The 14469-nt window shown below is 39.1% G+C and overlaps 1 protein-coding gene across 1 annotated transcript in view; it reads right to left on the reverse strand.

The window, feature by feature from the left end:
* Positions 1-14469, reverse strand: part of ARSB (arylsulfatase B) — a 168000-nt gene that overhangs the window by 41577 nt on the left and 111954 nt on the right. The window lies entirely within an intron of this gene.

Genomic DNA, 14469 nt, shown 5'->3' on the forward strand with positions numbered 1-14469 from the left:
AAAGATCATGTAAAATGCTACCTAGCTAGCCTAAACAGGAGCTCAGGGGAAGTTACAAAATTGTAACTACAATTATATATTGATTATATAATTACTTAAGTAATTAATACATTAGCAATTATAAAACAGTTCTGAAATTTAAGATCTTGTATCTCTGTCTCCAACTGCATATCTCACAAAATATTTCAAGAATCTTAAATCAAATATTCACACAAACATTTTAAATTATAAATCTTGACGGTGCCTGGGTGGCTCAGTCAGTTAAGCGTTTCTCTTTGGCTCAGGTCATGATCCTGGAGTCCCAGGATCCAGCCCCGCATGGGGCTCCCTGCTCAATGGGGAGCCTGTTTCTCCCTCTGCTGCTCCCCCTGCTAGTGCTCTCACTCTCTCTCTCTCAAAAATCAATCAATCAATCAATCAATCTTTAAAAAACAATTTTAGATCTTGGATTCCAAATTGGGTGAAAGTGCTGTTTCCGCTGGGGGCTACTCGAAGTGTGATCAGAGACCCAGCACTGGCACCCCCTGGGAGCTCGGCAGAAATCCTGAATCAGGTGATCTCTATACTCAGTCAAGTTTGAGAAGCTCAGGTGTAGACTAGGGTGAGGAGCAGACCTCTACAAATACAAGTGTTTGCCCCCGGTGAGGAGAGGAGAGTTCCTAGGAGATTCCGAAAAGCTGTTAGTACTGTTCACAGACTGCTTTCTTCTTCCCCACTAACAGGGGGAATTTCTAGTATTTTCATCACCACCTTGCTGGTGTGGAGAATCTGCTCCTGACTGCGGAGGGAGACTACAGCTCAAATAACCAGCTTTGGCTTTCTGAAGTGGGAAAACAATGCCAACGTCGCCATGCTCTGGATTTGGGGCCAAGATAAGATAGAGAAAAAGAGGATGGTTGGTCTGAAAGCGTCTGAACAGTTGCAGAGTGGATGAATAATGCAGTGCATTTTGGCTGATTATTATTATTATTTTTTTAAGATTTTATTTATGTATTTGACGGGAGGGAGAGAGATCACAAATAGGCAGAGCAGCAGGCAGAGAGAAGGGGGAAGCAGACCCCCCCCCCCCCATGGAGCAGGGAGCCTAATGTGGGGCTCAATCCCAGGATCATGATCCGGGCCGAAGGCAGAGGCTTAACCCACTGAGCCACCCAGGCCCCCCACTGGCTGATTATGGACTCCAAAACTCTCACCTGCTTACTTCTGCTTCTAGAAGAAAAGCAAGGCAATGCAAGTTTTGAGGAGGGCTCAAAGGCAGGCCTAAGGTCAGGAACGTGTTTGGTTTATCAGTTAGGGGAATTTAAACTCAAACCCACTTGGTTTTTAACTCAACTTAATCACTCACATGTGATGAAGTGCCATCAAGTCATCTAAAAGAAAGCAGTCACTGCACAATGGAATAGCTGATGTCATGCTAGGAGCTGCCAAGCCCTCAACAAACTGGAAAGTGATTTTTAGGAGGGAAAATGTAAAATTATGAAAAACACATAGTTTTTAGATTTGCTTGCATGCTCTTCCAAGTGTCTGGTGATTTATGAACATCTCTCTGCATTCTTTTCTAATTTGGTTTCCACTGTCAACATTTTCATTTTAAAAGAATGCGTAATCGTTTGAGCTCAATGCAGGGTATATGCTGTTCTTTTTAATTTGTGAAAAGATTCTGAAAAAGTAACCTCATACACATTTGAAAATATAGTTAAAATTAGAAGGCAGAAGTTTCGATTTTTTTTTTAAGTCTCTAACATCTAAATGTTTAAACATGTTTTGTTAACACTTAAAAATCAAGAATTGTATTCTAACTTGTCCAAGAAATAACCCAAGCCCAACCCTCAACTTTCTTTATTTTTTAATTCATTTTTTATTATTTTAAAAAGATTTTATTTATTCATTTAAGGGAAAGAGAGGCGAAGACAGAGAGAGCACAAGCAGGGGTAAAGGTAGAGGGAGAGGGAGAAGCAGACTCCCTGCTGAGCTGGGAGCTGGACCTGGGGCTTGATCCCAGGACCTGGAGATCATGACCTGAGCAGAAGGCAGATGCCCAACCATCTGAGCCACCCAGACACTCCCTCAACTTTCTTTAAATGAACTATATATATTACAAAGAATTCTTATATCTCAGGCAAATGATTATAAGGGAGAGTGATACCGGAGCTGAGTTTCTCTTTCCTCTTTCTTATTTTCTCTTTTGAGCAACAAGGAGCTAAAAGTTAGATAAGCACTGAATTATTTTCTGTAAGAAATTTTTACCAAATGATATAAAAGGCTCTGAAATGAATTTTGTAAGTTGCCAAAATAATCATGACTTCCTGATAAGTCACCATAAATTTATACTCATGTTGGACACGAGTACACTTGAGTGTCTGACACTAGCTGCAAGGAAACCAAATCTAAGTTTTCTATATCTTACTTTATGAACAAACATTAGCTACTACAAATCAAATACCTCTGACATCTATCCAAACTCTTTTTTAAAAGATCTTTTAAAGGCTTTCTCAAGCCTTTCCTTTTCTCTTGGTTCTTTTTTTTTTTTTTTTAAGATTTTATTTATTTATTTGACAGAGAGAGAGGACAAGCAGGCAGAGAGGCAGGCACAGAGAGAGGAGGAAGCAGGCTCCCCGCTGAGCAGAGAGCCTGATGAGGGGCTCAATCTCAGGACCCTAAGATCATGACCTGAGCCGAAGGCAGCGGCTTAACCCACTGAGCCACCCAGGCGCCCCCTTTTCTCCTGGTTCTTAAATGATTCTCGCTCTCTGTCAAATAAATAAAAATCTTAAAAAAAAAAAAACCCTTTAAATGCGGGACATTTAGTCAACAACTGCTTTGTGTTGGGACACTGTTCTAGATACTTGCGTACAGTAATGAATACAAAAGATAAAAATGTCTGTCTTCATGGGACTTATATTTTAATGGGAGAAGATGATAAATATTTAGAATACAATTATGACAGATGGTGTTGTGTGCTCTAAAGTCATGCAGGCATGGGGGACAGGGCAGGGCTGGGAGCATTATGCCTAGACAGTTTCTGGAACCCCCTGCATTATTGGCCTTAGTTTCTTTGGATTTTTCTCCTCGTGATTGCTCTCAACTCCCTTACATCACCATGTATGCACGCTCTTTAAAACTGCTCCTGTGGAGGCATTTAGGTGAGAGAGCAACTAAGCACAGGTATCTAACACCCCTGATGTTTTATTTTTATTTTTAAAAAGATTTTATTTATTTATTTGACACAGAGAGAGAGATCACAAGTAGGCAGAGAGGCAGGCAGAGGGGGAGAGGGAAGCAGGCTCCCTGCTTAGCAAAGATGTGGGACTCAATCCCAGGACCCTGAGATCATGACCTGAGCCGAAGGCAGAGGCTTAACCCACTGAGCCACCCAGGGGCACCACCCCTGACATTTTAAAGGGAGAAGCTAGAGCTGACTGAAAGCTCCTTTCCTGGGAAAATGGCATGGTGCCCCCGGAAATAAGGAAGAGACCTACTAACAGACTTTGGAAATCAGGGCAGGTCACAGGATAGAAAAGAAGCCTTCAAGTGATAATCTCTTTCACTACTATGAGTCAGAGGACTAGGAAACACCCGTGCCAGCAAGTCCAAGGGCACCTCCAGCACCACAAAGGATCCATCCTAACACAGGGTGCATTGGCACCAGGGAAAGAGCTGGGCATAGCCACTTACATATCTGGAATAGAGTCTGTAACATTGGCTCTCTGTCAAGGGCTCCGTCAAATACCAAGAAACTACCTAGAGACTATTTTCCCTTACTAGGAGGGCCCACTGCACCAGACAACTTTTCCTCATCCACTGGCTAATAGAGAGATCACTGAGCTAGTTCTATGTATCTTTTATAAACTAGTCCTCCTGTTTTTATATTTGAATGTATCCTAACACCAGGCAAGATGGAACCCAAAGATAATTAATCGATGCCATTTTTAGCAAAACCACCTGCTTTATACTCAGTAATAAAATCATATGAACATGGAGCAGAATAAAATATATATAAATATGACAATATTGCACGACATAAAAGGAGACGAACTTATATGTAGCATCCCTGACAACCGTTTACTGAAGAGTCAACTGTCAGCCTCAACTTTGTGTACTTAATACAATCAAATGAAATAGTAACTCTATGAAGGAGGCAAAAGATACAATGATGAGAAAAAAAATTTTTTTTAAACAAAGAGAGCTGGAAAGCCTACAGAGAGGCAGTGAGGAAAAAGATTTGCCATACTCTATTTTGAAATGCCACCAGAAGTATTAAAGAGACACAGAACGAGATCTGTTAACAAAAACAAACAAAAGATCATTGAAGTGGAACTCACCCCAAAATGTGGAGGGAAATGGCAAAGAGATAAAAATGACAAGTGACAGAAGATACGCATGAAGGACAAAGGATATCAAACATACAGGTAAGGGTGTTACTGCCCAAAAGACCATAGTACATTTAAAAAAGATAAAAGTCTAAACATCTATCAGATTAAAATTTTCCTGGGATAAAAAAAAAATCTTGAATTGTGCAGTACTTTAACTCTCTACCAAGAAAAACTGATGAAATAAATTGAAATACACTGGTGATATGTATGTTTAACTATGTTAAAACATATATGTTTTTAACTATGGGTACCAGAGATAGAACACTACAATTATCCAATCGAGGGAGAAAACAAGATACTTAGCTCTAAAGCAAGAGTATCAGGCTATACTGAGATTACTCTTCTGCAACAAAAGATGCCAGAGACCATAAGCAAAGTCTACAGAATTATGAAGAAAAAAGAAAAAATAACCATGGGATTATTTACCCAACCAACTGTCATTATGGGCAAAAGTAACAGAAAGCTATATTCTCAAATATGCAAGGCTTCAGAAAGTATATTATGCATGAAATTTCCATGGCAAGATGATAATTCAAAGATGTAACAAACAAACAAGAATCAAAATAAAATTTCTATCTCAAGATGAAATTATAGTAAAAGGAAGGAAGCACTTAAGTCTATATGTAATTTATATAAAATTAAATCTGTTTTTCACTCCTATATCCTGGGATAATTTCCCAAATAAACTAACTATATGCAAGTCTTTGTCTCATGCTCTACTTTTTGCGAATGAAGACAGTAAGCAAGAATGAATAACTCAATACATGAAACTAAAAATTTTGCTATGGTCAAATGTCCATAAAGTTTGATAAAAGATTAAAAAAAAAACTACTTGCAAGATTACATTCTCAATAATGCAATTAAGATGGAAATTAAAACAAAAAAAGATGATGAAAGGCCATATGCCTGAAAGTTTCAAAACATAATTTTAACCTATTTGGGTTGAAGAAAAAAGAAAATATTTCTTGTGATAATAAATATATGATAGATAAAAACAGAACATACCGCTATGTATAGGATATAGCTGATACAGTATACAATAATAATTTTAGAGGTTTAAATTTTTATATATTTTAAAAAGACTGAAAATAATGAGTTGAATTTTCAACTTACATTAAGAAAAACAACAACAGCAACACAACAACAAAGGAAGTAAATAATTACTGGCATAAAAGCAGACATATGGGCCAATGGAACAAATAGAGAATCCGGAAATAAACCCAAGAACACACAATGGGGAAAGAGACTTCTTTCACAAATGCTGTGGGAAAACTTCTTACACAAATGGAGACTTCTTACACAAATGCTGTTGGAAAAACTGAATATCTACATGCAAAAGAATGAAATTAGACCCTTATACACAAAAATCAACTAAAAAAGATTTAATGTAAGGTCTAAAACTGTAAAACTCCTTGACACAAACATAGGGACAAAACTTTGTGGCATTGGTCTTGGCAATGATTTTTTTTTGGATATGACACCAAAAACACAAACAATAAAGGCAAAAATAGTCAAGTGAAACTACTAAAAAGCTTCTGTACAGCAAAAGAAAAAAAAAATCAATGAAATGAAAAGGCAACCTATAGAATGGGAGAAAATATTTGCAAACCATAAATCTGTTAAGAGTTAATACCCAAAAGGAACACATTCCACTCAATAGAAGAAAAGTCCAATTAAAAAATGGGCAAAGGATCAAAAAGCAAGAAGTGTTTGCAAGTCTGTGGATAAAAGGGAACCCCTATGCACTTTCTCATGAATTGGTTCAGCCACTACGGAAAGTAGTATGCAGTTTCCTCAACAATAGCATGGAGTTTCCTCAAAAAATTAAAAATGGAACTACCATATTATCCAGCAATCCTACTTCTGGGATATATCTAAAGTAAATGAAAACAGGATATTGAAGAGATATTGGCATTCCCATGTTCACTTCAGTATTGTTCATAATAGCCAAGATATGGAAACAACCTAAGTGTCTATCAGTGGATGAATGGATAAGGATGATATGGAATATAAATATAAATATATTTTTGTATATAATACATATATTAAAAATATATAATAGTACATATAATACTATTCAGCCATAAGAAAGAAGAGAATCCTGCCACTTGTGACAACATGAATGAACCACAAAAGCATTATATTAAGTAAAATAAGTCAGACTGAGAAGGACAAACACTGTATGATTTCACTCATATATGGAATCTAAAAAAGAACTGAACTCATAGTGCCAGAGAGTGGACTGATGGTTCCCAGGGGTGGTGGTGATGGGGACAGAGGAAATGGTAGCTGGTGGTTAGAAGGCACAAACTTCCAATTATAAGATGAAAAAGTTCTGGGTACCGAAAGCACAGCATAGTATTTAGTTAACAGTACTATACTGTATACTTGGAAATTATTTAAAAAGTGGTCTTAAATGGTTTTACTACCAAAAATCCAAAATACCAAAAAAAAAAAAAGGTAACTATGGAGATAATGGGCTTGTTAACTAACTTTATTGTGGTAATCAGTTCATAATATAAGCATATGTCAAAACATCACATTATATACCTTAAACTTACATAATGTGATATCTCAAATATATCTCCATAAAGCTGGAAGAAAAAAAGATAAGTATCTCCAATGCACAAAAATACTCTTCCATAGGACACAAAAAGAGGAAACACCATTCAAGTTATTTTATGACAACAGCATAACCTTAACCAAAATATTACAAAGATAATTCAAGAAATCATAATAACAAGATATTCTTATATATAAACATGAATGTAAAAATGCTGAATAAAGTATTAGGAAATTTTATCTAGCAATGCATAAATTGTAACTCAAAAATGCAAATTTAACATCAGAAAATTAATAAAGAAAAATGGATATGATCATATAGAGGCAGAAAATATTTGAAAAAAACCAAACACCTATTCATAATTTAGAAAATTTTACAAACTAGGAACAGAAGGGTGTTTTTTTACTCTGATAGAGAGTATAAAAAGTCTATAATGAACATTATAGTCAGTGGGAATACTTTGAAAGTTTTCCCTCCTGGCCTGGGAATAAAACAAGGGTAACTGATATCACCATTTTTATTCAAGACTGAATAAAAACAGCAATAAGATAAGAAAAAGTAAAAGGTGCACGAGTAGAATAAGGAACAAATTGTCATTATTAAAGATAATTTCCTTGCTGATATACAAACTCAAGAAATTATTAGATTTGGTAATGGGATTTAAAACTGACACTAATTGGATATAAGACTAAAGGTAAAATGAATATCCAAAACTCAACTGCATTCCTATTTATTAACAAATAACAGAATTCAAATAGAAAAAAGGACCATTTGTATATGTGCTGCCGAAGCGAGCACGAAAGGACCATTTGTAAAAGCAACAAAAACACAAGATATGAAAAAATAAATAATAAAAAATCTTGAAAATTATAATACTTTACAAGAAGTCATACAAGAAGACAACATCAAAGGACATCTATACTATGTTCATGGGCAAAACGATCTGTAAGTTTGATGCAACTTTAATTAAAATCTCTAATTTTTTTTCAAGATGGTAGGCATAACCATAATGATTTTGCTATTTTTAAACTGTAAACTTATTTAGCATTCACACTGTTACACCTAAATACATTTTTTATTTGTTTTTTTTTTAATTTTTTAAAGATTTTATTTGTTTGACAGAGAGAGCACAAGCAAGCAGAGCAGCAGGCAGAGGGAGAGGGAGAAGTGGGCTCTCTGTCTAGCTCAGAGCCTGATATGGGGCTCAATCCCAGGACCCTGGGATCATAACCTGAGCCAAAGGCCGCTGCTTAATTACTGAGCCACCCAGGCGCCCCAAATACATTTTTTAAAGCGCCAAATGTAAATGACTAAATCTTTGTAGAACTAGAAGAAAATATAAGTGAATATTTGAACTCAGGATGAAGAATTGTTTAAATTTATAAACACAGAATTCTGCAAAGTGAAAATTTTTACTTTTTAAAAGATACTAAAAATTAAAAGAAAAATTATTCGCTACATAAGAACAATGAATATTTTAATAATCAAAAAGTTCTTACAAACTGATAAGGGAAACATTTTTTCCTTTACATAAGAAAAAGATAGGAACTGGTAATTACAGCCAATAAACAAAAATAAGCCTAACCTCGGCAGCAAAGAGATCCAACATAAAGCAATACATTATTTTATTTACAAAATTGGCAAATGTTTTAAGAAATGCTAATATACCCTGTAGCCAAGATTCCAGAAAATAAACATTCTCACATAGTGATGGTAGAAATAATTCATACATTATTTCAGGGAAGCAAATGGCCAATAGATAAAAAAAGGAGCTTCAAAATGTTTACACCCTTTGACCTAGGAATTCTGCTTTTAAACATTATCCTCTCAAAATAATGGATGGTCACTGCAGATTTATTTATATAAATGAAACTTTGAAAATACAGCAACACATGCAGAAACAGGGTTAATGACTACCTATTCCACATATTAGAATTGTAGATCCAGGTTAGAGAATGACATGCAGCCGTAGACAAAATTGTTAAACGAAAATGTTAAAGATGAAAAATTTCACCCTTCCTTATGTTAACAAATTAAGCAATGAAATAATATATCATAGGATCCAAATTCTGTGAAAATGTGTGATATGCGGGTGTCAGTCTGTAGAGGGGAAAGAGGGAAAACAGAAAAAAAAAGACAAATTATAACATTGCTACTTTGAGGTAGCAGGATAGTGAGATTGTGGTGATTTTTACCTTTATCTCTGAACATTTCTGTATTTGTCAAAATTTCTAGACAACACTTCTCCTCTGTATTACTTGTATAAGAAACAAGCTGGTGGCTTCCCTTCTAGCAGAACAAGTCTAGCCTCCTCAGTCCGACACAACAGTCTGTATTATCTCATCTTCTTCCTGCCTTCCCTTTGTCTCAACAGACTTACACATACACCCTTTTGCTCACGCGCTCGTGTGTCTCAGGACTTTCCTTTCCACCTCAGGAACTCTTCATTCAGGGTTCCAGGCAAGGCTTCCTTCCCTTCCTTAACCAGCCTGTGTGACTGAGCCCACCACCAAAAAGCAGCTACCAGACTCTATGGCAATTAATCCACAAGTAATCAAGTACAGTTTGCAACATCTCTACTACTGCAGCCTTGAACTATTATTTGATTTTCTTTTAACTTTTTGTATGTTTTGGTTCTTCCCTCCAAGTAGATTACGAGCTATTTTTTGCCATTTTTCATAAAGTCTAGTGCAACGAAGTAGGTGTCTGTGGTGCACAGAATAATGGCCTAAACCCCAGAGCCTGTGAAAATTTTAGGTTATAGGACAAAGGGGAACTAAGATGGCAGATGGCGTTAAGGTTGCCAATCAGCTGACCTTCAAACAGGGAGATTAGCCTGGATTATCTAGCTGGGCCTAATGTAATCCCAAGAAGCCTCAAAAAGGTAGAAGAGCTCAGAAGAGGCATGAGGACAGAAGTAAGGTTGGAGTGATGTGTTATAGGGACTCAACTCTCCATTGTTGGCTTTGAAGATGGAGGAAGAGGGCACAGGCCAAGCAAGAGGAGCAGCCTCCCCAGGCTGGAAAAGGCACAGATGTGGATTCTCCCCCAGAGAATCCAGAAAGGAATATAGCCCTGCAAACACTCTGGATTTTTGTTCAGTGAGATCCATGTCAGACATTTAACCTACAGAATTGGACATGAATTTGTGTGGTTTTAAGTCATTAAGTTTATGGTAATTTGTTCTGGCAGCGATAGAAAATTAATACAGTGTTAAATATTATTTTCATTCATTCACATTTAAATCAAGAAAGATAAAACCAAAGTTATTAAAATAATGGACCCATTTCAGACTATACTTTTTGAGGAAGTCTATCCTAATCACCCCCAAATGCCTCTCACTATTTCTTTATTTCTCCTTAGCACTTATGTATCCAATTTACATCACTTATCATTTGTTGCTACTTATTTTATTACTGTGTTAATATCACTTCCTGGGCACACAGTTTTTTCTCTCATTCAAAATGCTCTTCAGAAGCAGGGGTCATTCCCTATATATTTGCTGCCAGAGGTAACAGACTTCAGTTTATAAATGCCTGATTATTAACATCTTACGTTATGGATTAATTACACGGGAGACCACGTACTCAGCTTTCTTCTCAGAAATGTTTTTATAAAAGTTTTATTTCAGTCTTATACAGAAGTATCCTCAAGCCCCTAAAAAAATCTGACCAGACTAGTAAATATCTAGAAAGGGGACTTACTACACTTTAATTCCACTGGATATGTCCCCAAAAATTTCACGAGGTTTTATGTTTTTCCGAACTTTCTTGGTTGACTATTTTGAGAAAGTCGTAAGGATTTCTCCACGTAGATTGCAAGACTAGGGAAGTGAGGTGGAAAGATGTCTGGTCTGCAGGGGGAGAGAAAAAAGTGAGTCTAGACATCCTCGAATCTCAAACAGACCTGGGTACTGAGCAGGCTCTGGTGTGCAGGAGGGACTCTGTGGAGGGTCTAGTCTATTTTGTGTTGAGTGTCAGAATCAGCACAGACCTCTGAATCAACTAGAATTACGAGACTACTCTTGGAGGGCCAAGGCTAAAATTTCTAGGCTGTACCAGAATTAAAGAAAAGGAAGGAAATAAGTGGTCGGTTGGAGACAAGAGGATTTGGTCTCATCATAATCCTGGGGGAAAAGAGAAAAGCTGATGTGTAAATAGGGTTCTGGGCAAGTAAGTACATGGCGTTGTGGAGAAGGGAGTGCCGGGCGGCAGCTGGCCCCGGCCACATGCTCTTCTCCCAGAGGCAGGGCTGCCCTGCCCTTCAAGTCCGCTTCTGTCATCTGGCTCTGGGAAGCCTTAAAAAAGTTGCTTACTCTCATTTCTCCAAACATAAAATTGGGGCAGTGGGATTTGTCATTTCTGTGTAGCCCAGGCCTGTGGTAAGGATTAATTAGTGTTTTTAAAGGGCTGTGGGTTTGGTGTGGTTTATTTATTTTCTCAGGATGAAAGCCAGTATGCCAGCACCAAGTGTTAACAACGAGGGTTTGATGTATGTTACTTGAGATGCGCTGTGTGAAGTGGGATGGTTGGGTTATGAGGCTTCGGGGACTGCCTTTGGCATCAAAAAGGCCACATTTCCAAACACACTTTAGTGCTCCCCAAAGCGAAGGGGGCAGAAGAAAAGCCTTTGAAAATTAAAAAGGGGCAAAGTCACCTGAGTTTAGGCTCTGCGACCAAGGGCACATACTAAGCTACACGAAGGAACATTTGATGAGCCGCTTAATGACAAATATTAGCAGGTAGAGGGGACCCAGAATTCTGCTAACTTGGTGACAAGCTGCAAAATGAGCTCCCATATTCAATAAGGACAAGGGACGCTAGCAGAGGCCATCAGGGTCTGCTCACACACTAGCTTGGCCACCACACCACAGGTGGGCATGGGGCAGAGACACAAGTGCGCCCCAAGTCCCACTCACTGAAGACCTAGCAGCTTTCCAGATAGGAAAGTCTCATGAGAACACTTTGGGCTGGTTTTCTTTTTGTTAGTTAGTTTGTTAAGATTTTATTTGTTTGTGTGTGTGTGTGTGTGTGTGTGTGAGAGAGAGAGAGAGAGAGAGAGAGAGAGGACAAGCAGGGGGAGCAGCAGGCAGAGGGAGAAGCGGGATCCCCACTGAGCAAGGTGCCCAATGCAGGACTCAATCCCAGGACCCTGGGATCATGACCTGAGCTGAAGGTATCAGATGCTTAACCTACTAGCCACCCACGTGTCTCCAGGCTGGTTTTCAAAAGTCTATCTTTATGGCTTCATTCCTGATTAGGGAAGTGAGATGTGCTCATTACTAAAACTTACAACTGGAGAACTACATAAAACAGAAAGTGCAGACACCCCTCTCCCAATCCCAGTAGCCAGAACATAATTATTATGAACTCTTTTGGGGACATATTTACCAGACACAGATATAATTGTCTTCAATTTATAAGCAAGGAAAAGGATAACTCAGAGAACTTATCCACAAGCTTATAGGAAGTAAGTCAAAGCTGGAATTGAAACCCAGACTTAAGGACACCCCAGAACTCTGCATGTTCCACTAGGCTACACGCCCTGTCCCCACACTCCACACCATCCTGCAGTGGAATTACTACAGGGCTCTGTAGGACTTGCATAACCGTCTTTACACACAGAAGCTGCTGTCACTCACACAGTCAGGTTGCATATGAAACTGGAAGTTAGTCACAGCTAGACCCATTTTTCCAGACACATGTAAGTGTGTAATGCTCTAGTGACACTTGAGTGGGTGGCTGTAACACAGATCTGGACGTCCCTTTTGCCCAAATCCCTTGCAGAACAGAAAACAAAGAGACTCCTTAAATTAGGAGGACATGACTTGTGTATGAGGCTCGAACCTGGAAAGCCCTGAATTCTGGGTCTCTTATTTATTAGCTGTGTGTGACCATTGCCTCAGTTTCCCCTTCCAGATTATAAAGAGGGGGGACAAACTGATTGCCTTCTAATTTCTGGTATTCTGTGCATGGAGAGCAATGCAAGGTGGTGGGCTTCACGCATCCCCCAAACTTTTCTTATTCTGCTCAATGTCTAATTTCAGGCTGAAGGGCAGAAGGTTGCTACTTCACCAATATGCGCAGAAAGAAATGAATGTGCTTTGAAAATCAAGTATGATATTATTGCTCTTGCTAGATTTATTCTAATGAAATGAGTGGGTGACAGCCAACTTGAATGATTAATTTATTAGCAGGCGTTCTTTCAGTGTGTACAAATCTCCACAACAAAAGGGATTGAGAGGAACACCTGGGTGGCTCAGCGGGTTAAGCACTGCACTCTTTTTTTTTTTTTTTTTTAAAGATTTTATATATTTATTTGACACAGAGAGAGAGAGATCACAAGTAGGCAGAGAGAGAGGGGGAAGCAGGCTCCCTGCTGAGCAGAGCGCCCGATGCGGGGCTCCATCCCAGGACCCTGAGACCATGACCCGAGCCAAAGGCAGAGGCCTAACCCACTGAGCCACCCAGGCACCCTAGCATCGCACTCTTGATTGTCGCCCAGGTCAGGATCCCTGGGTTGTAAGATCGAACCCCGCCTGCATCAGGCTCCACGGTGGGTATAAAACGTGCTTGAGATTCTCTCTCCCTCTCCCCCTCCTCTCCATCTCCCTCCTCCCAGTAAACAAAGCAGTGGGGGATTGAAAGGGTTACAGATGAAATCTCGCCCACCTTGGAACTGACAGCTCTGGATGGGTAAAACACATGATATAAATGATCATGCATGAGGTGGCAAGAGCTCAGTGTCCTAGGATGCTCCAGAAAAGCTCGAGACACTCCAGTTTGGAGGGGCCAGGCAGAGCTTCATGGAGGAGCAGTGATGCGAACTGGTCCCTAGAGAAGTGTCAGAAAAGCACAAGAAGAGGACGGGGGCTGAAGGTGGGCACTGCAACCATGCTGAGGGGTCGTGTAAGCTGAATGACGGAGGTTGTAGCTCAGGCGTCTGCACAAGGCTGTGGGCAGCTGCGGATCATGGATAGCCGGCAAGCTGGGAAGGGACAGGCCATGTCCATGGCCTCTTCCAGACCAGCTTCTAACAAAACTTAAAGTCTAACTGATCTCCAGTACCTACATCAGTACCTACCTTGTACTTGCTGACGAAATCGTCTCAGAAACGGACTAAATGTTGCTGTACAGAGGAAACAGGAAGGCGCGCCAAGCACGCAAACCTGGACAGCTCTTAGATCTCGTGTACAGAATTGGCAATTTTACCACAGAAAATGAGTGTGCGAGAGAGAGGGAGGGAAAGACTCTTCTTTTACTCTGTAATCAAGAGCAGAAATAACATCTCATTATAACTTTTAAAGAAAGGAGGCCTTTTAAGTGAAATAGTAACAAAGCTGTACAGAAACACTTTGAAGACTTGGCCTTTGGTGGTGTGGAAACTGCTAACATCTGTCAGTGCCCTTCGTCTATGACCAAGCTCCTACCAGAAGAATCTGAGCGCTTTGTAGGCATGCACGTGTGTCAGGTGTATATGTATACATCATACAGCCAGATGTATGAGAGTCATACAACCAGATGTATGAGAGAA

Source organism: Mustela nigripes, chromosome 12 (genome assembly GCF_022355385.1).
Source record: "Mustela nigripes isolate SB6536 chromosome 12, MUSNIG.SB6536, whole genome shotgun sequence".
Lineage (NCBI taxonomy): Eukaryota > Metazoa > Chordata > Mammalia > Carnivora > Mustelidae > Mustela > Mustela nigripes.